The following is a 24,124-nucleotide window of genomic DNA, read 5'->3' as shown; positions in this document are numbered from 1 at the left end:
AAGAAGGGAACATAGTCCTGCATTTTATATTAATCATTCTATGGCTTCTCAATTTAGTTTTGTCACCTAGCATGACATTCTAAAAATATGTATATTTTTAGTGTTGCCTCTTTACTCCTCAGTGACCTTTTTTCTCAGCACTATGTTTTTGACATGCATCCATGTTACCGCCTTTAGCCATGGTTCATCCATATTCTGTTATATAGTATTTCTTTCTATGAATATTTAAAAATTCATCTCTGTGTTATTGGTGATACACATTTGAGATGATTCTAGCATTTTGCTCTCATGAACATCCTGTTATGAACATTTTTGCACAGGTCACTGGTGTACACGTGCTGGAGTTCCTCTACAGTAATGTATGTAGGAGTGGACTGTGCATGGATTCTTCTGGTAGATAATTACAAAAGGTTTACACAAATTTACACTCCCATGTGATTTCTCTTTCCTTTACATCAAGGATCAGCAATCTACAGCCCATAAGACAAAGCAAGCCTGCTGGGTTTTGGGGGTTTTTTAATTTGTAAATAAAGTTTATTGGAAACAGCCACCAATTGGTTACATATTGTCTGCAATTGCTTTTGTGATACAATGGCAAAGTTGAGTCCTTACAAAAGAACTCCTCACCTGCAAAGTCTAAAATATTTACCTTCTACCCGTTGCAGGAAAAGTTTGCCAACCCCTATTCTATATCCTTGTAAATAGTTGGTATTTTCTGACTTTTAAAATCTTTGCCAATTTGGTGCATATGAAATACCTCATTGTGATGAGGTATCACCTCACACCAGTTAGAATGGGCATCATCAGAAAATCTACAAACAACAAATGCTGGAGAGGGTGTGGAGAAAAGGGAACCCTCTTGAACTGTTGGTGGGAATGTAAATTGATACAGCCACTATGGAGAACAGTATGGAGGTTTCTTAAAAAACTAAAAATAGAATTACCATATGATCCAGCAATCCCACTACTGGGCATATACCCAGAGAAAACTATAATTCAAAAAGACACATGCACCCCAATGTTCATTGCAGCACTATTTACAATAGCCAGGTCATGGAAGCAACCTAAATGCCCATCAACAGATGAATGGATAAAGAAGATGTGCTACATATATACAATGGAATATTACTCAGCCATAAAAAGGAATGAAATTGGGTCATTTGTAGAGACGTGGATGGACCTAGAGACTGTCATACAGAGTGAAGTAAGTCAGAAAGAGAAAAACAAATATCGTATATTAACGCATTTTTGTGGAACCCAGAAAAATTGTACAGATGAACCAGTTTGCAGGGCAGAAATTGAGACACAGAGGTAGAGAACAAACATATGGACACCACTGGGGGAAAGCCGCGGGGGGATGGGGATGGTGGTGTGCTGCATTGGGTGATTGGGATTGACATGTATACACTGATGTGTATAAAATTGATGACTAATAAGAACCTGCTGTATAAAAAAAATAAATAAAATTAAATTAAAAAAATTTTTTTAAATTACCAACAAAATACTAGCAAACTGAAAAAAAAAAAAAGAAATATCTCATTGTGGTTTAACATGTAAATATACCAAATTGAATTTGATTTAATTACTAATGATGTTTATCATCTTTTCATATGCTTATGAGCTTTTCCTGTTTCCTCATCTGTGAAATGTTTATTCATCTCTTTTGCCAACTTTTCTATTAGTTTTTGTTGAGTTTTCCCTCTGCCTTTTTGAGCCATAGGAGTTCTTTATACATACTAGTTAGTAATAATTTTTTAGTGACATATGTTGGAAATATTTTGTCCTAGACCTTGGCTTATCTTTTACTCTTTTTATTTATGGTTATCTTTTGCTAGAAAGAAGTACTTAATTTAAATTAACATTAAATATCTTAAGAGATACTTCCATATCCAAACACCAGAATATAAAGATACTCTGTTATAAGGTACGTGTAAAAGTATGAAATTAGAACACTCCTTAACACCATACACAAAAATAAATTCAAAATGGATTAAATACCTAAATGTAAGGCCAGACACTATCAAACTCTTAGAGGAAAACATAGGCAGAACACTCTATGACATAAATCACAGCAAGATCCTTTTTGACCCAACTCCTAGAGAAATGGAAATAAAAACACAAATAAACAAATGGGACCTAATGAAACTTAAAAGCTTTTGCACAGCAAAGGAAACCATAAACAAGACCAAAAGACAACCCTCAGAATGGGAGAAAATATTTGCAAATGAAGCAATGGACAAAGGATTAATCTCCAAGACTTACAAGCAGCTCATGCAGCTCAATAACAAAAAAACAAACAACCCAATCCAAAAATGGGCAGAAGACCTAAATACACATTTCTCCAAAGAAGATATACAGATTACCAACAGACACATGAAAGAATGCTCAACATCATTAATCATTAGAGAAATGCAAATCAAAACTACAATGAGATATCATCTCACACTGGTCAGAATGGCCATCATCAAAAAATCTAGAAACAATAAATGCTGGAGAGGGTGTGGAGAAAAGGGAACCCTCTTGTACTGTTGGTGGGAATGTAAATTGATACAGCCACTATGGAGAACAGTATGGAGGTTCCTTAAAAAACTACAAATAGAACTACCATATGACCCAGCAATCCCACTACTGGGCATATACCCTGAGAAAACCATAATTCAAAAAGAGTCATGTACCAAAATGTTCATTGCAGCTCTATTTACAATAGCCAGGACATGGAAGCAACCTAAGTGTCCATCATCGGATGAATGGATAAAGAAGATGTGGCACATATATACAATGGAATATTACTCAGCCATAAAAAGAAATGAAATGGAGGTATTTGTAATGAGGTGGATGGAGTTAGAGTCTGTCATAGAGTGAAGTAAGTCAGAAAGAGAAAAACAAATACAGTATGCTAACACATATATATGGAATCTAAGGGAAAAAAAAAAAAGGTCATGAAGAACCTAGTGGCAAGACGGGAATAAAGACACAGACCTACTAGAGAATGGACTTGAGGATATGGGGAGGGGGAGGGGTAAGATGTGACAGGGTGAGAGAGTGGCATGGACATATATACACTACCAAATGTAAAATAGATAGCTAGTGGGAAGCAGCCGCATAGCACAGGGAGATCAGCTCGGTGCTTTGTGACCACCTAGAGGGGTGGGATAGGGAGGGTGGGAGGGAGGGAGACACAAGAGGGAAGAGATATGGGAACATATGTATATGTATAACTGATTCACTTTGTTATAAAGCAGAAACTAACACACCATTGTAAAGCAATTATACTCCAATAAAGATGTTAAAAAAAAAAAAGATACTCTGTTATATTGCCTTCTCAAAGTATCTGTTTTAAATATTGCATTTCACTTAATCCACCTGGAATTAAAATTTTTGTGTGTGAGATGAGATATGGCTCCAATTTTATTATTTCCACAGGGATTATCACTGTTCCCAGCATCATTTATTACATTGTTCTTCCTTTTCCTATTGATTTACAATGCCTGTTCTTCTAAAATTCAAATTCCAAATAGAAAAGGATCTGTCCAGTTTCTTTATTTGTTCCTATTGGTCTAATTGTCATTTTCTATGACAACACACACTGTCCCAACATCTGGTTGAGCAAGTAACACCACATTGATCATCTCTGCTCTTCCACATACATTTCAGAATTACTTTATTCAAGTTCATGAAAAACCAAGTTAGAATTACTTTAAATTTTTAGGTAGAATTTGAGAGAATTCACTTTTTTCATAATATAAGGCCTGAGAACATAGTATACATGTATCTGTTTAGGTCTTATTAATATCATACAACAAAATGTTATAATTTTCTCCATAAAAGGCATGCATATTTTGACAGGTTTTTTTGGTGGTGGTGATTAGCCATTGTTGTTGATTTGGGGAATACTAGAAAAAATGTATTTTTCTGTTTCATTTTAATTACATTTCATGATTGTTGTAGGTACATGGATATAGAATTGAGTTTGTGTTTTTATTTTGGTATCAAATAAACTTGCAAAACTCTCTCATTGATTTCATATTGGTTAGAAGCAATGACAGTAGGCATCTTTGGCTTGTTCTGGGTTATAAAAAGAATGCTTCTTACATTTCACGTTGAGTATGACACTTACTGTACACTTTTGTATAAGACCTTTTTCAGGTTAAGAAAGTTCAATTTTATTCCAAGCTTGCTAAGGCATTTTATCATGAATGAATGCTGAATTCTGTCAAACTTGTTTTTAACTGTTTTTATTAATATAATTAAATACTTTTTCTCCTTTAACCTGTTAATATAGTAAATTATATTAATTAATTTCTACCATTAAACCAACCTTGTATTATTGGATAAACAATCTAGCTCATTAATTTTGAGCCTACTTCTGACGAAAGTATTTAAGGAGATAAAACTCATTCCAAAGTTTACTTTAGTTTCTACCAAAAGTTTTACTATATTTTTGTTACCATTTACTTCTAAATATTTATAATTTTAATTAGGTTTTTTAAAATCTATGAGTTCTTTGAAATTGTGTTTTTAAGTGTTTTATGTGTTTTAAGAGTTTGAAACTTAGATTCAAACTTGTTATCAATTTCTAACTTCATTGGATTGTGTTTAAGAAATATAAGCTATATGATACCAATCTTTTGACGTTTGTTGAGAGTACCTTTATGCTTTAGAATGTAGTCAGTTTTCATAAGGTTCCTGGTATGCTTGAAAAAAAATTTTTTTTACAGTTATAGAGTACAATGTTCTCTGATAATGTTAAACAGATCAAACTTGTTAATCATACTTTTCAAATCTTCTATTTCCTTGCTGATGTTTTTGTTTGCTTGATCTATAAGTTACTGAGAGTTGTATTATAAGATCCCCTAGTACAATCTGAGACTACATTATTAGGTGCATATAAAAGAGAACTATTATATCTTAGGATTGACTTAAAGTCTTCATCCCTAGGAATGCCTCTTGACTAAAGTTTACTTTTTATGATAATAAAATAACCATACCAACTTTGTTTTGTTTACCACTGAATGATAAACTTTTTCTGTCCTTTGACTTTAAAATTTTATCCAAAAGTTTTAAGTATATATCCTATGAGAAGAATATAGCTGGAAATTTTTGTCTTAAAATTCAATCTGGGGCTTCCCTCGTGGCACAGTGGTTGGGAATCCGCCTGCCGGTGTGGGAGACGTGGGTTCGAGCCCTGGTCCAGGAAGATCCCACATGCCGCGGAGCAACTAAGCCTGTTCACCACAACTACTGAGCCTGCGCTCTAGAGCCCGCAAGCCACAACTACTGAGCCCATGTGCCACAACTACTGAAGCCTGCATGCCTAGAGCCTGTAGAGCCCGTACTCTACAACAAGAGAAGCCACCGCAATAAGAAGCCACACATCGCAACAAAGAGTAGCCCCCACTCTCAGCAACTAGAGGAAGCCTGCGCACAGCAACAGAGACCCAACGCAGCCATAAATAAATAAATAAATTTTTTTTTTTTTAAATTCAATCTGACATTTTTTTTTGATTTTTAAAAAAAATTTTTATTGGAGTATAGTTGATTTACAATGTTGTGTTAGTTTCAGGTGTACAGCAAAGTGAATCAGTTATACATATACATACATCCACTCTTTTTTAGATTCTTTTCCCATATAGGTCATTACAGAGTACTGAGTAGAGTTGCCTGTGCTATACAGTCGGTCCTTGTTAGTTATCTATTTCATATATAGTAGTGTGTATACATCAATCCCAATCTCCCAATTTATCCCTCTCCCCATTTTTCCCCCCAGTAACCGTAAGTTTGTTTTCTACATCTGTGACTCTATTTGTTTTGTAAATAAGTTCATTTGTACCATTTTTTTTAGATTCTACATAAAAGCGATAGCATATGATATTTGTCTTTCTCTGCCTGACTTACTTCACTCACTATGACAATCTGTAGGTTCATCCATGTTGCTGCAGATGGCATTATTTTGTTCTTTTTTATGGCTGAGTAATATTCCACTGTATATATGTACCACATCTTCTTTATCCACTCCTCTGTTGATGGACATTTAGGTTGCTTCCATGTCTTGGCTATTGTAAATAGTGCTGCTGTGAACATTGGGATGCATGTATCTTTTCAAATTATGTTTTTCTCCAGATATATGCCCAGGAGTGGGATTGCTGGATCATATGGTAGTTCTATATTTAGTTTTCTAAGGAACCTCCATACTGTTCTCCATAATGGTTATACCAGTTTACATTCCCACCAACAGTGTGGGAGGAGTCCCTTTTCTCCACACCCTCTCCAGCATTTATTGTTTGTAGATTTCTTGATGATGGCCATTCTGACCGGTGTGAGGTGGTACCTCATTGTAGTTTTGATTTGCATTTCTCTAATACTGATGTTGAGCATCTTTTCATATACTATTTGGCCATCTATATGTCTTCTTTGGAGAATGACATTTGTTTTTTAACTGGAGAGTTTAGTTTACTTATATTGATAGTGATAACTAATACACCTGGATTATTTCTACATTCTTCCTATATGCTTTTCACTTTTTGTCCTTTTCCTATTTCTTTTTTTAATCAAGGAAATGGGAATTATTGAAACTTTAAAAATATGAAAGGGAATTTAAATAATTTTTACATAGGCAAGATGTACTCATTGCAGAAAATAAGAAAACACAGATAAGGAACAAGAATTTCTAAAATGCAACCAAACATTCCATATTCATTACCTTCATGTATATCTGTCGATACTTTTATTATTTTCCATATGTTCACTTAGATTGGTTATAATGAGATTTGTGCACATATATAGTGTTGAAGTTTTTGAGGAGGAAAATTATACTATTGAATAATATTTAAGGGCATTTCCTTAACAGTATAGGATAGACTGGAGGAGAGAGATTAGCATCATAAAATGCAAAACAAAGAGGCTACTGTAGTTTTCTAAGCATAATATAAAAGCATGGTTAAAGTGCATTTGAGTACTCAGCACCTACTTATCCTTGATAAATGTCACTAAAAGCCAAAAAAGTCACACTAAGTTTTAAAGAAAATCTACATATCCCACCGTTATTAATGTAAGACATTAAGTCATAATTCAAGCATAATTTAAAGTCACTGAACCTTAGCTCTTTAATGATATCATAAATCTCAGCTGTGTGAAACAGAAATCAGCCCACTTTTGCAACATCTTGACACGTGATTGTAAGATGAATTAATCAAACGTCTGTTCATCTACATGTTGTCAAATTACATTGGGGAGATAGTTTCACTCAATCAACCAATTGTTTAAATGTTGCAGAAATATAGCCTTCGTTTTAAAATCAAAACTGGCAGCATTTCTTTTGCAAGTTGCCAAGTCTGGGGCTATTAAAGGTTGTCCTGTCCCAAGAACTTTCCACTTGTAGCTGTCAAAAGATCTTTTTTCTTAATTAAGCCAAAATAGCTGGATGTCTGAGCTACTTCCTGATTGCAAATTAAGTGTCTTTGGAAACCATTCTATGTCTTCCAGGCCTAGAGGCCAATCCGTGGTGCTCTTAAGATTTATGTACTCTCTGGCAGGGAAAGCAGGAGGACGGGATGCCACAAGGACAGAAGGCACTGTTCAGGGAGGCAAGTATTCTTGGGTGGGACTTACCAGAGGAGGAGATGTGTCCGCTGGGGGGTGTGTGCTGTCATGAACGGTTTCTGGAAACTGCCAGGCCAGCCTTGTTCCCACACTATGAGGACCTTTGAGAAAGGCAACCAATATCCTTACCCTGCAAAGTTCCTGTCTTCGTCCTGAACACCCACACTGATCTGTCCTGTGCTCAACAGCCTCGTTCTTCCAGGTCAGAGTTCTGGGTAGTTCCCTGAAAATGGCCACATACTACTTTTTAGACCTGATACTTAGCATCATTTTCATTTTCCCACTTTAAGTTTCTTCATTTTCCTTTTATTCATTTCAACACACACACACATTCTTCTGAGTACATAAAATGTGCTAGGTGCTAGGCACTTGGCTAGATTCAGGAGATATTGCGATAAATCATCTAGAAATAATTTGTGCATTCTCCGAACTCGTGAATACATGAGCTCAGAACACAGATGGCAAACGCATTATTCACATTCACTCTTGAGCCTTCAACCATCCTGGATAACCATCACCCCCAGACAACCCCAACCCAGGAGTCTTTATTTTTGAAATGACTCAAATAAATAGTCCTTCTGAAAATGTGGCCAAGTAGGACCCAGACAGAGAGATGTCTTGGGTAAAGGCTGCAATCTGCTCAGAGTCACGTCACATCCGATCTGGACATACAGGTGAAGGACAACACATAAAAGGAATAATTCACTTTCTCTATGCTAAATACAGCTGCCTGTTTTTGGTGGCTGGGTGTTGTTTTCCTTTTCCCATTTTGAGAAACTCTCTTTCTTCAATGAAAATTCAGTGGTGAATCACTGAGACCCCACAAGGAGAGAAGTGTGCTCTGTGGAGGACACCTGTGGAAAGGGCCACCATGGCAGTTCCCGCAGAGTGGGTCTGCTGGGCACACAGCCATCCCCCCCAGGCTGGCTCTGACCCAGGTTACGGGAATGCAAAAGATCTGCTTTAATCCAACCAAAATAAGAGCAGGCAGTCTTAAAGATTTTAAAGAAAAAAAAAATCTGGTTCTACCTTTGACCCAGGCTATTTTTCTTCAAATATTTAAAGTTCAAACGCACCGTGTCCTTATACTTTTATTTCAAACCAGACAGTCACTCTTACTATATTTGATCACCCTCTTATTTTAATTGGCACACTTGCTTAATAATAAAGTATGGGCTGGACGTTAGCCTAATATATCATGTGTATAATAATATCGGAACCTTTTTTCTTACTTATTAACTAGGAAATACATAAAATACTGACCTTGTGGGTAAATGACTTTCGCATCCATTTTTAATCATTATTATGTTGCTAAAGAGTTGCAAGGGTAAGGTTTTAACATGGCTCCTGGGAGATTTATACCAGTCTTTATGGAACACATTGCCCACAGCTGTGGTGAAATATCCATCACTAAAAATCACAACACTTTTTATTCCACATCAGTGACATCACTGGTATAATTTAACCTTAATTCACACGTGGGAAGCAGTTGTCTACCAATGCGAAATGATCCTCAAACTGATTCTAAGGATGAGGGAGAATTGCAACATGAAGCAATCTTATGATTTTATTTGCATTCACCGTTAATGTCATTTTCCAAATATTTGGATAAGATTCTCAAAGGCCATACTTCTCTCCCTATGACAGCAGATGATAATCTCAAGACACTTCTTAAAGTATTAATAGCAATACAGTTTTCCATAAGGCCACTGTACTGCCCAAGATTCCTCAGCTTTTTAATTACCCATGTTCTAAAGGTTTTTTTTGTCCCATAAAGACTTTCTGTTTAGAAATGTGACAGTGAGGCTATTAGTCTCTAAAACCTAAACTGGTATCCTCTGAGAATCTTGATGAGGAATCTGAAATTGTACCAGGAAGAATACCAATAACAGGTGGATTTTTATAGGCTATTTGGGTTCTCATTGATATAGAGTAAGAAAGAGAGAAACAAATGGAAGAGGCCCATTATAAAGTCTCTGTTGTCTTATCTCTGATATTGACTTGTTTCATGATAACTTGAATGTCACCCTATATCCTTCTGTTGGGCGGCATCAGATTATCCTACAGGATGAAATAAGCCCCAAATTCCTTTTCAGTTAATGAGAACTAGCCTTCTCCTTGACTTCCTTCTTCCAAATAAGAGAAAATAAATGTGTTCCAATGGGAGAATATGATCAAGGAGGCAGAGGGGAGGACCACGTAAGGGCACTCATCTGCAAGGAGCACATTCTGCTCCAGGGAAATATCTGCAACCAGAAATGCAAAGCTTCTAATAGTCACAGATTATGTGACAGCTTTGGGGATGCAGGCCTTCAATGAAGTCTGACTGATTATTAAGCCATGCCAGACCTTGCTCCAGCATGGAGTTTCAGTGGTCAACATAACCAACTTCCCACTCAGCCAGAGGGCTTGCCTTCTGGTGGAGGACGTAAGCAGTAATATATATAGTAATATATATATACATATAGAATATGTGTACAATGTAATTTCAGAAAGTGATACTACAAACACAAAAAATAGGTCTGGTAAGGACTAGAGATTGCCCAGGGGCATGGAGGGGAGGGAAGCTATTTTGAAGCTGCAGTAAGAAAAGTTTCTCTGGCAGGTGAAATTTGAGCGGTGACCTTAGTGAGGCAAGAACGAGCTAGAGGGTGATCAGGGAAGCACATTCTAGGTCCAGTGAACAGCAGCAGAAACCATCCTCAGGTGAGAAAAACCTTGGTATGTTCCAGAAATAAAAGGAAGGGGAGCAAGGGTGGTGTTGCCAGAGTGAGAGTGGTTCAATATCAGTGGAGTGGTGGGAAATGAGGTTGGGGAAGAAAGCAGATCCTGTGGGGCCTCGTGGACCACGGGGAAAACTTTGGATTTTATTCCAAGTGTGAGAAAAACCACGGGAAGATTTTGAGCAAGAGAGGAGAGGGATCTGGTTTATCTTTAAAAAGAAGATTTGGGCTGCTTGGTGGAGAATTGATTATGGGGATGCAAGAGAGGCATCAGAGATTGGGTAATAGGCTCTTCCATGAATCCAGGGGAGAGAGGATTATGGCTGGAACAGGCGAGTGGGAGTGGAGGTGCTGAGACTAGTGAGAATTAGCACACATTCTGAAAACACAGCTGACAGGACTTGCTGATGAGGGAGGTAGGTTGTAAGCTGTCAGAGAGAGAAGAGTTGTGGAGTCCGTGGCTGTGGGACAGGCAGTGCTACCAGCTGAGATGGCTGTTCACGGATCACTGTCAGTCTGCCTAGGGCCTCAAAGGCTCAACGAGCTCCCATCATGGGGAAGAAGCCAGTACACACACAGACACACACACACACACACACACACACAGAGTCACACATCCTCTGATGAGTGCTGTAATAGAAATATACTCAGGAATTTCCTGATCTCTGGATCTTCCATAACTTTTATTTAAGCACTTCTTTTGTCTTAGACAACTGAATAGTGTGGCCTGTCGGGATATCTGATATTTCAGTTCTGGCTCATTGTACACATTTCTTCGTACAGCAGCATATATTGTTCTCTATCATCTAAGTATCTATTGCTTGGCACCACAACATGTATTCTCCTCATCCATGTAAACATATGGGCAAGTATCCCTCTTTTTTCCAAATTTCCATACTGGTCCCAGGCAACCTCAATCACTCACAATAGAATCATAGTGTCTTTTTCTTTGCTCTTTATGATTTGTCTACATTTGACAGAGCAGGGTGGGAAGAGAGAGGAGTTTCAGGCACTCATGGTAAGGGTTTCATCACCCACAGAAAGAAACCATAAGAAACGCTACGTGGTAATACAGGAAAATTAGTCCCCGACAATTCCAGAGGAGCACTTTGCAGATTCTCAAACTGTGGAGGGTGTGTTAAAATGCAGATCCTCAGAACCTATCTGTAGAATTTCTGATTCAGTAAGTTGGGAAAAGGGCCAAATAGTCTTTATGTGGGTAAGCCTCCCCTGTATCTGATGCTAGAGTTATACTGGCCACCCTTGGAGAAACACTAGTATCTGTTAATTGTATCATTGTATCCTATGCCTTCTAAATGGTAGACAGAGGAATCATATTCAATATAAAGTTTTAGAGCTAAGGATAATAAAAGAAGATAGATAGTTTAAAGTTTCTATGAACTAAACCTCCTTCTATTCTTTTAAATATCAGAGTTTCAAGAAGATGATTGCTCTTAATTTCAGATCTAGTCACATATAAAACACATCTGAGTTCCCAAATATGGATTGTCTTAGGCTATTCCAGTTATTTTTAATGGAGTCAAGCAGGCTACATTTGAGTGATTTTATAAAAGCTGATTTTTTAAAAAAATTATGTTTTTGCCTAGGGTAAAACTTTTAGGAAGAGCTTTTGTGACTGCAGTCAGTATCTTTGAATTATGCATAATTTTGTTTCTAACATTCTCATCTTGGATCACAAGAAGTCAAGTATAATTACTAACAAGATGGAGAATTCTACCCTCACCTTGAGACATTAACATCTACTCTCACTAACACTATAGGAAAAGGTTCAAAGTTACAAGGAAAATATATGGTACATTTTATTGTTCTCTTCCCAAGCATATGAATTTCAGTGAATAATCACAAACTTCAGGAAAATGATTATCATCAACTTCTAATGCTATAGAATCCTTTTGGAACAGATCCGCCAGCATTTAATGTAATTATAATTATCCATGTTTCCATTAACTTCCTAGGTGTACTTTCATTAGGTGAAATAAAGGTTTTGTACAAATTTCTGTTTTTAAGATACTCCTTGGCTTTTAAAAATTTTACCACTACATTAAATAATTTAATGTTCTAGGACAAACTGTTCAGCTAAACTTTATTTTTAATAACATATTTAAGAAATATCTGAAAAAATCAATACACTTCTAAATTAATTATTTTTGTGTAGAGTCTCATAAAATCATAGATGAGAGCTCTTAATCCATTAAAAATTAATTCACAACTTTTAACACAGGGTAGCTTGTATCTCTAGCATTTTCTCTTATAATATTAGAAAATATAGATTTTTATCAGAATTACAGCAAGTTCATTTTCATGATGTCTATTATATTATTCATAATAAAATTATTTGTCATGGTGATGGATGGCTTAATAAGTATAAGCTAAGATAATGAAAGCTACTATCTTATAACTTGAGTTGGGTCTTTGAATGAGAGAAAGACTCTAATTCAAACATCACTGAAGGGACCTGGGCAGAGTCCCCTAAAGAAGGGAAGCCTTTGAGTTGCTCGTGGAGCAATGGGTTTGAAGGGTAGCCTTTTTCAAAAAGCTGTTTGGGAAACTAGAGTTCAAAACTAGCTGATCTGGGACACTTTAAAAAAAATTTCTCCGTATCCTATACAAGAGTTTAAAAAGCATAAAAATTAGCATTAGCTAATAAACCAAAAACTAAAAGAGAATTCTGCTATCACATGCAAAGTGTCTCAACAATTGAAATATAATCTCTAGTATTAATATTTCATTTCTCTGGCCTTCTTGGATCACATGTATCCCATTCACGGTTCCCCTAGTTAGGTACAGCCCTAGACAAAATTGTAAAGAAAGCAAAGCCTGTTTCCCTTTCTACATCTTTTTGTCTCTTCTGACTATCAACCACCAACGTTCTTCTGCAAGCCATATGTAGTTTCACAGAACATCGACCCTAAATGCCAACGCCACCTTATGCAACATTCCTGGAAGTGGGGGTGTACTGACATTACAGAAGAGAACTTTAGGGAGACAGTCATGCCTAAGCATATACAGTTAATCTCTAATGGTGAGATTTCAAGCACCATTCTGATACCCAGGCAGGGACACCAACTTTTATAAATCAGAACCTAAAGCGACTAATTCATACATCTGCATAAGACAAATATTTTCTCTCAAACTTGGATCAATGAAGACAGGAGGGAAGAAGGAAGGAAGGAAAGGAGAGGGAGTGACTGTAATTGATCATCTTCAAGAATTACCAGGCAGGTTTCCTTGCTTCCCTTATTGATCCCAGTCTGCTGACTGGATCCCCCTTCTCTTGAGCACTAAGGAAGATCCTGGAAACCCTTGTTTCTTCTGACGCTAGTGGAAAGCAGTGTGCACAGTGGTTAAGAGAATACACTGTGGAGTCACACTGCCTGGGTTCGAATCCCAGCTCTACCACAGACAAATTCCTTAGCATCTCCATACCTCAATTTCCTTATCTGCTAACACAGGGATGATACCTTACATGGTGGTTGCAAGAAATAACTGAGTTAATACATACTGAATATTTAGAGAATAATAAGAATGGTGAGAGCTTGACAAATATTGAATATCCTCATTTGTGGAGGTGCAAGCTTCTGTTACTTCCACTACATCTTACAAGGCAAATAAACAGAAGGAAGACATTTCTGTTCCTCACAAGGGTGCTAGAGGAACAGTAGTACATGGAAGAAAGAATTAAGAAGAACTGCAGGAGAGATTGGTTCAAGATGGCAGAGTAGAAAGACATGCTCTCACTCCCTCTTGCGAGAGCACCAGAACCACAACTAACTGCTGAACAATCATCGACAGGAAGACATTGGAACTAACCAAAAAAGATACCCCACATCCAAACACAAAGGAGAAGCCACAGTGAGACGGTAGGAGGGGTGCAATCACAATAAAACCAAATCCCATAACTGCTAGGTGGGTGACTCACAAACTGGAGAACACTTATACCACAGAAGTCCACCCACTGGAGTGCAGGTTCTGAGCCCCACACCAGGCTTCCAACCCTGGAGTTCCGGCAACAGGAGGAGGAATTCCTAGAGAAACAGACTTTGAAGGCTAATGGGATTTCATTACAGGACTTCGACAGGACGGGGGGAAGCAGACGCTCCACTCTTGGAAGGCACACACAAAATAGTGTGCACACTGGGACCCAGGGGAAGGAGCGGTGACCCCATAGAAGACTGAACCAGACCTACCTGCTAGTGTTGGAGGGTCTCCTGCAGAGGCGAGGGGTGTCTGCGTCTCACCATGAGGACAAGGACACTGGCAGCAGAAGTTCTGGGAAGTACTCCTTGGCATGAGCCCTCCCAGAGTCTCCATTAGCCCCACCAAAGAGCCCAGGTAGGCTGCAGTGTTGGGTCGCCTAAGGCCAAACAATCAACAGGGAGGGAACCCAGACCTAACCATCAGCAGAAAAGCGGATTAAAGTTTTACTGAGCTCTGCCCACCAGAGCAACAGCCAGCTCTACACACCACCAGTCCCTCCCATCAGGAAACTTGCACAAGCCTCTTAGATAGCCTCATCCACCAGAGGGCAGACAGCAGAAGCAAGAAGAACTACAATCCTGCAGCCTGTGGAACAAAAACCACATTCACAGAAAGATAGACAAGATGAAAAGGCAGAGGGCTATGTACCACATGAAGGAACAAGATAAAACCCCAGAAAAACAACTAAATGAAGTGGAGATAGGCAACCTTCCAGAAAAACAATTCAGAATAATGATAGTGAAGATGATCCAGGACCTCAGAAAAAGAATGGAGGCAAAGATCGAGAAGATGCAAGAAATGTTTAACAAAGACATAGAAGAATTAAAGAACAAACAAACAGAGATGAACAATACAATAACTGAAATGAAAAATACACTAGAAGTAATCAATAGTAGAATAACTGGGGCAGAAGAACGGATAAGTGACCTGGAAGACAAAATGGTGGAATTCACTACTGTGGAACAGAATAAAAAAAGAATGAAAAGAAATGAAGACAGCCTAAGAGACTTCTGGGACAACATTAAACTCAACAAGGTTCACATTATAGGAGTCTCAGAAGGAGAAGAGAGAGAGAAAGGAGCAGAGAAAATATTTGAAGAGATTATAGTCGAAAACTTCCCTAACATAGGAAAGGAAATAGCCACCCAACTCCAGGAAGCACAGCGAGTCCCATACAGGATAAACCCAAGGAGAAACACGCCAAGACACATAGTAATCAAATTGGCAAAAATTAAAGACAAAGAAAAATTATTGAAAGCAGCGAGGGAAAAATGACAAATAACATACAAGGGAACTCCCATAAGGTTAACAGCTGATTTCTCAGCAGAAACTCTACAAGCCAGAAGGGAGTGGCATGATATACTTAAAGTGATGAAAGGGAAGAAACTACAACCAAGATTACTCTACCCGGCAAGGATCTCATTTAGATTCAGTGGAGAAATCAAAATCTTTACAGACAAGCAAAAGCTAAGAGAATTCAGCACCACCAAACCAGCTCTACAACAAATGCTAAAGGAACTTCTCTAAGTGGGAAACACAAGAGAAGAAAAGGACCTACAAAAACAAACCCAAAACAATTAAGAAAATGGTCATAGGAACATACATATTGATAATTACCTTAAACGTGAATGGATTAAATGCTCCAACCAAAAGACACAGGCTTGAATGGATACAATAACAAGACCCATATATATGCTGTCTACAAGAGACACACTTCAGACCTAGGGACACATACAGACTGAAAGTGAGGGGATGGAAAAAGATATTCCATGCAAATGGAAAGCAAAAAAAAGCTGGAGAAGCAATACTCATATCAGATAAAATAGACTTTAAAATAAAGAATGTTACAAGAGACAAGGAAGTACACTACATAATGATCAAGGGATCAATCCAAGAAGAAGATATAACAATTATAAATATATATGCACCCAACATAGGAGCACCTCAATACATAAGGCAACTGCTAACAGCTATAAAAGAGGAAATCAGCAGTGACCCAATAATAGTGGAGGACTTTAAAACCTCACTTACACCAATGGACAGATCATCCAAACAGAAAATTAATAAGGAAACACAAGCTTTAAATGACATAATAGACCAGATAGATTTAATTGATATTTATAGGACATTCCATCCAAAAACAGCAGATTACACTTTCTTCTCAAGTGTGCATAGAACATTCTCCAGGATAGATCAAATCTTGGGCCACAAATCAAGCCTCAGTAAATTTAAGAAAATTGAAATCATATCAAGCATCTTTTCTGACCACAACGCTATGAGATTAGAAATGAATTACAGGGAAAAAAACGTAAAAAACACAAGCACATGGAGGCTAAACAATAGGTTACTAAATAACCAAGAGAACACTGAAGAAATCAAAGAGGAAATCAAAAAATACCTAGAGACAAATGACAATGAAAACACGACGATCTAAAACCTGTGGGATGCAGCAAAAGCAGTTCTAAGAGGGAAGTTTATAGCTATACAAGCCGACCTCAAGAAACAAGAAAAATCTCAAATAAACAATCTAACCTTATACCTAAAGGAACTAGAGAAAGAAGAACAAACAAAACCTAAAGTTAGCAGAAGGAAAGAAATCATAAAGATCAGAGCAGAAATAAATGAAATAGAAACAAAGAAAACAATAGCAAAGATCAACAAAACTAAAAGCTGGTTCTTTGAGAAGATAAACAAAATTGATAAACCATTAGCCAGACTCATCAAGAAAAAGAGGGAGAGGACTCAAATCAATAAAATTAGAAATGAAAAAGGAGAAGTTACAACAGACACCGCAGAAATACAAAGCATCCTAAGAGACTACTACAAGCAACTCTATGCCAATAAAATGGACAACCTGGAAGAAATGGACAAATTCTTAGAAAGGTATAACCTTCCAAGACTGAACCAGGAAAAAATAGAAAATATGAACAGACCAATCCCAAGTAATGAAATTGAAACTGTGATTAAAAATCTTCCAACAAACAAAAGTCCAGAACCAGATGGCTTCACAGGTGAATTCTATCAAACCTTTAGAGAAGAGCTAACACCCATCCTTCTCAAACTCTTCCCAAAAATTGCAGAGGAAGGAACACTCTCAAACTCATTCCATGAGGCGACCATCACCCTGATACCAAAACCAGACAAAGATATTACAAAAAAAGAAAATTATAGACCAACATCACTGATGAATATAGATGCAAAAATCCTCAACAAAATACTAGCAAACAGAATCCAACAACACATTAAAAGGATCATACACCATGATCAAGTGGGATTTATCCCAGGGATGCAAGGATTCTTCAACATATGCAAATCAATCAATGTGATACACCATATTAACAAATTGAAGAATAAAAACCATATGATCATCTCAATAGATGCAGAAAAAGCTTTTTACAAAATTCAACACCCATTTATGATAAAAACTCTCCAGAAAGTGGGCATAGAGGGAACCTACCTCAACATCATAAAGGCCATATACGACAAACCCACAGCAAACATCATTCTCAATGGTGAAAAACTGAAAGCATTTCCTCTAAGATCAGGAACAAGACAAGGATGTCCACTCTCACCAGTATTATTCAACATAGTTTTGGAAGTCCTAGCCACAGCAATCAGAGAAGAAAAAGAAATGAAAGGAATACAAATTGGAAAAGAAGAAGTAAAACTGTCACTGTTTGCAGATGACATGATACTATACACAGAGAATCCTAAACATGCCACCAGAAAACTACTAGAGCTAATCAATGAATTTGGTAAAGTTGCAGGATACAAAATTAATGCACAGAAATCTCTTGCATTCCTATACAATAATGATGAAAAATCTGAAAGAGAAATTAAGGAAACACTTCCATTTACCATTGCAATGAAAAGAATAAAATACCTAGGAATAAACCTACCTAGGGAGACAAAAGACCTGCATGCAGAATACTACAAGACACTGATGAAAGAAATTAAAGATGATACCAACAGATGGAGCGTTATACCATGTTCTTGGATTGGAAGAATCAATACTGTGAAAATGACTACACTACCCAAAGCAATCTACAGATTCAATGCAATCCCTATCAAATTACCAATGGCATTTTTTACAGAACTAGAACAAATCATCTTAAAATTTGTATGGAGACACAAAAGACCCCGAATAGCCAAAGCAGTCTTGAGGGAAAAAAATGGAGCTGGAGGAATCAGACTCCCTGACTTCATACTATACTACAAAGCTACAGTAATCAAGACAATATGGTACTGGCACAAAAACAGAAACATAGATCAATGGAACAAGATAGAAAGCCCAGAGATAAACCCACACACCTATGGTCAACTAATCTATGACAAAGGAGGCAAGGATATACAATGGAGAAAAGACAGTCTCTTCAATAAGTGCTGCTGGGAAAACTGGACAGCTACATGTAGAAGAATGAAATTAGAACACTCCCTAACACCATACACAAAAATAAACTGAAAATGGATTCGAGACCTAAATATAAGACTGGACACTATAAAACTCTTAGAGGAAAACATAGAAAGAACACTCTTTGTTATAAGTCACAGCAAGATCTTTTTTGATCCACCTCCTAGAATAATGGAAATAAAAACAAAAATAAACAAATGGGACCTAATGAAAGTTCAAAGCTTTTGCACAGCAAAGGAAACCATAAACAAGATGAAAAGACAACCCTCAGAATGGGAGAAAATATTTGCAAATGAAGCAACAGACAAAGGATTAATCTCTGAAATATATAAACAGCTCATGCAGCTCAATATTAAAGAAACAAACAACCCAATCCAAAAATGGGCAGAAGACCTAAATAGACATTTCTCCAAAGAAGACATACAGACGGTCACGAAGCACATGAAAAGCTGCTCAACAGCACTAATTATTAGAGAAATGCAAATGAAAACTACAATGAGGTATCACCTCACACTAGTTAGAATGGGCATCATCAGAAAATCTACAAACAACAAATGCTGGAGAGGGTGTGGAGAAAAGGGAACCCTCTTGCACTGTTGGTGGGAATGTAAATGGATACAGCCACTATGGAGAACACTTTGGAGGTTCCTTAAAAACCTAAAAATAGAATTACTGTATGACCCAGCAATCCCACTACTGGGCATATACCCAGAGAAAACCATAATTCAAAAAGACATATGCACCCCAATGTTGATTGCAGCACTATTTACAATAGCCAGGGAATGGAAGCAACCTTAATGCCCATCAACAAATGAATGGATAAAGAAGTTGTGGTACATATATAGAATGGAATATTACTCAGCCATAAAAAGGAATGAAATTGGGTCATTTGTAGAGACATGGATGGATCTAAAGACTGTCATACAGAGTGATGTAAGTCAGAAAGAGAAAAACAAATATCATATATTAACGCATATATGTGTAACCTAGAAAAATGGTACAGATGAACCGGTTTGCAGGGCAGAAATTGAGACACAGATGTAGAGAAGAAACATACGGACACCAAGGGGGGAAAGTGGCAGGGGGTGGGGTGGTGTGATGAATTGGGAGATTGGGATTGACATGTATATAGTAATATGTATAAAATGGATAACTAATAAGAACCTGCTGTATAAAAATAAAATAAAATTAAATTTAAAAAAAACTGTAATTAGAAGACCTAAATAGGCATTTCTGCAAAGAAGACATACAGATGGCCAAGAGGTACATGAAAAGATGCTCAACATCACTAATTATTTGAAAAATGCAAATCAAAACTACAATGAGGTATCACCTCACACCAGTCAGAATGGCCATCATCAAAAAGTCTACAAACAATAAACGCTGGAGAGGGTGTGGAGAAAAGGGAACCCTCATGCACTGTTGGTAGGAATGTAAACTGATGCAAGCACTATGGAGAACAGTATGGAGGTTCCTTAAAAAACTAAAAATAGAGCTATCATCTGATCCAGCAATCCCACTCCTGGGCATATATCGAGAAAAAAACACAGTTCTAAAGGATACGTGCATCCCAGTGTTCACTGTAGCGCTGTGTACGGTAGCCACAACATGGAAGCAACCTAAATGTCCATTGACAGATGAATGGATAAAGAAGATGTGGTACACATATACAGTGGAATATTACTCAGCCATTAAAAAGAATGAAACAATGCCACTTGCAGCACCATGGATGGACCTAGAGATTATCATACTAAGTGAAGTAAGTCAGACAAAGACACACTCATATGATATCACTTATATGGGGAATCTAAAAAAAAATGATGCAAATGAACTTATTTACAAAAGAGAAACAGGCTCAAAGACTTACAGAACGAACTTATGGATCCTGGGGGAGGGTGGGGGTGTGGGTGTGGGGAGGGATAGACTGGGAGTTTGGGATTGACATATACACACTGCTATATTTAAAATAACCTACAAGGACCCTACTGTATAGCACAGGGCACTCTGCTCAATATTATTTAACAACCTAAATGGGAAAAGAATTTGAAAAAGAATAGATACAAGTATATGTATAACTGAATCACTTTACTGTACATCTGAAACTAACACAACATTGTTAATCAACTGTATTCCAATATAAAATTAAAAAAAAATAAATTTTAAAAAAAGAACTGCAGTTATTTAATCTGCAAAGAGGAAAGTTAAGGACTATTTCTGGTAATAGCTTCTGTTTTGCCCAGAAGAAGCAGAAACGCTCAAATGGCAGCAAGAGAGCAGAGGGAATTCATTTATGTGGGCTCTAAAGATAAATGCTCAGACTGAAAAAGTTGTTCAAGTCTGAGATCACTGCCATGGGAGTGGAGGAGGCTGCCTGCTGCAGACATGGTTGTGCTGGGGGCAAGCAGATAAGCAAGGTGCCCTCGAAAGCTTCTTCATGCTCTGTGTCAGTATTTCCCGGGAAATCTTTTTGTATGTATGTTTAAACATAATACAAGTGTGTAAATCTCTGGGCTGAAAACTTAAGATTTTAGCAGGAAAGTATTTGTTCTGCCTTCAGTGTAATAGGAGCACAGTGTCATGTTGAAAGGGACCCGATAAAGCCGAAAATCCTTCTTCATTCTCCATTTGAAAATACTTACACAGAACAATATTGGGAATTCTGTAGCTTGATAGTGATCCTTAGATTTAGGGACAGATACAGAGTTTTGAATTCAGGGAATTTGATTTTGAGACTATTCATGACAAAGTCACCTTAATAGTTTGATAGTCAGGTCTGGGTGAATATCCAATGTGTAAGAGAATGAAACTATAAATAAAAGCAGTAAGTAACTCATTTATAAGCCCTCTTCTGGTTTGGAAATGCAAATTAATTCTTAGTATATAGGCCAATTGTTCATCTAAGAAGTGGGAGAAAAATATTCTTCAGAAAAGTTCCCAGGAGGGATATGGGAATATTTTTAGTAAATATGTCTAATCATTCTTTTTGACCTCATGGCACAAATCATAACAAATTGAGTTATACAGTAACTTTCTGAGATGGCATAACAAAATTCCTATTAAAATATCTCAGGATCTGTACAGTATGCTGTCATAACACACAAATTAAGGGTTTTATATGAAAGTTAAAAAATGTTTTTGGTTTGTTTTCCATCTAAGCATTAATTCTTTTCCTCCTGTTACTTAGGACAAATAGTTGAGGGTTTATTTAATTCCAACATTCTTTTGGTCAATAATCCCAGCAGGAGAATGTTTCTGTAGTTAACTCGCTTTATCTCCCCGAATAATGAAAAGAAAACAGCAATTTGAGAGTTAAGTAATAGGAACTAGAATCTATCAGGAACTTTATAGTGTACTGATGTAACATTCTTCACCCTGTTTTACAGGTAAAGAAAATGAAGCATATGGTTGTTCAGTCAGCCAAAGTTACAGGGCTTCTGACCTCAGTGTCAGACTCGGGACCACCTTTGCAGCCCCTGTAACAAATTCTCAAGCATTTGGATTTCTGCATTTCTGACAGGGTGGGCTATTATCTATGTGTCGAGATTCCCAGGGGAGTCTTAGTATTGCTGCTGGCTAGAGACAGACATGGAACAGGGTAGGAAGAAGAGAAAATGTCCTGAGGTCCTTAAAGGAGTGGAGAAATTTGAAGACCACACACAGAAATGCTCTGTTCCTGGGGAAGGACACTCACCATTGAGAAAAAACTGAGGGTCACAGCCGCTGTGAATCTTCACTCATTTCCCACCTCCACCACAGGGCTCCCAGCTCCCAGCAGCTCTAGCCTCCACTGAGGTGATTTCCAGGGAACCCAGTTTTGTCCACCATATGAGTTTTCCTCAGGGCACATATTATTCCTAGAGGGTGAAGAAATGAGTAAAATAAAAGCTAGCATATGTTTAATTTATAGTTAAGTGAACATGCAGATAAGATTGTTTTCAATTCAAGCAATTTCGCACAATTGGCCAACTTGACAGAAACAGATGCGTGGCTAAATTCATTTTTCTAAATATTTTCTAAAGAGTTCAGACATGTTTATTGCAGGGTTTTTGCAAAGTAAGATTCTATTCTCCCGCTCTTTAAGCGAAGCATGGCAACTTTTTTGTGAGTAAAGGAGGTTCTCTATTTCTTCTAAAATGCCTTAATGAATGGGAAAAGATATGGTTAGGTTACAGAGTACAGCAACATTTGCTTTTGGCATCAGTATCTGGGGATTTTTGTGCTTTTCTTCCTCCTTTGCCTTATCTCTTTTCCCTTTTCACAGTTCACACTTACACAAACTGTGTCATTCATTGTAATGATAAAGCAAGTACTGAGTGTTTAGCTTTCATTCTTGTCCTTGGATGTTAAAACTGACAGCTTAGCACCTCTATTACTTTTTATCGGTGAGTCATTGCCCTTGCCAGCACTCAAGATAAGAAAGTCTCACACTTGCCAGAGGGAGAAAAAAAAAAAAAAAAACAGGAAAACTGAAAAGAGCACTGGGGCTGAGTTGTACTAACCACAGAATGGAGGGTAGGAGGCTGTTTTGAAAATGGATGGACCTTGCCATTCTCCAGGACAAAGTTATAAATGAGAAACTGTCCAGTGTGATTTAGGTCATTTCCAATGGAGAGTCAATTTTCAACTACCCGGTTAACCAGTATAAACCTCTAAGGAGTAGAGAAATTCAACACTTGATCGCATTTTAATCCAAATGTTAAAAGACCTACATTCAAAATGAATCTGATCACCTCACACTAAATCCTTATTTATGAAAGATTAGCCACAAGAGCTGAGAATTGCCATTTGATACTACTGCACCGTGTGTGTGTGTGTGTATGTGTGTGTGTACACGCGCGTATGTAGTTATTCTGAATAACTACAGAATAACTACACCATGAGAGGATCAGAGAATTCAGTGACACATTAAGGCTGTTTTGGGGGTCACTGTTATTCACTGATCAATTTGGGGAGATTAAACAAAATTGTATGTTCCTTTTTTCCCTCTAATACAGACCATCTTTCCTGGCACTGTGTCTTCATCCCTATTGTTTAGGTACTAAAAGAAACTGCACAGGGCTGTGAGAGACCTCAAAGACATTCAGTCCTCACCTGCTCAGGGAGACACGCCATGGAGGTTCTGCCCTGTAGTTTGTGAAGGGTTTGGGAAATCTGTGAAAATATTACATTGATTTTAAGTTCCTATGTTGGACTAGTTCATCTTTCTATTGACTGAATGGTTCAGGATATACTGAGATGGAGATTAGCTATATTTAATGTGCAACAGTGACTTTCTATATCATCATAGTTTGCTTTCTCAAAAACTATGTGAAGTTCTGAGTAAGCACAAGCCACACACATAAAACATCCTCTGCTAATTGATTCCCAATTATGATGACTTTAAAGTGGAACA

At 37.4% G+C, this 24,124-nt stretch overlaps 2 long non-coding RNA genes across 2 annotated transcripts in view; one reads left to right on the top strand and one right to left on the bottom strand.

Moving 5' to 3' along the window:
- Window positions 1–24,124, top strand: part of LOC309609599 — a 387,652-nt gene that overhangs the window by 50,164 nt on the left and 313,364 nt on the right. The gene's annotated exons all lie outside the window — the stretch shown is intronic.
- Window positions 1–24,124, bottom strand: part of LOC309609593 — a 475,588-nt gene that overhangs the window by 448,588 nt on the left and 2,876 nt on the right. The window contains exons 3-4 of the long non-coding RNA XR_014233497.1: window positions 22,424–22,586; window positions 7,729–7,822 (exon numbers count right to left, since the gene is read on the bottom strand). This is a non-coding gene — a long non-coding RNA (uncharacterized lncRNA). The remainder of the gene's footprint in view (window positions 1–7,728; window positions 7,823–22,423; window positions 22,587–24,124) is intronic.

This window comes from Balaenoptera borealis, assembly GCF_965194805.1.
Source record: "Balaenoptera borealis genome assembly, chromosome: 13".
NCBI classification, from domain to species: Eukaryota; Metazoa; Chordata; class Mammalia; order Artiodactyla; family Balaenopteridae; genus Balaenoptera; species Balaenoptera borealis.
This window is presented reverse-complemented; position numbering and strand designations above follow the sequence as displayed.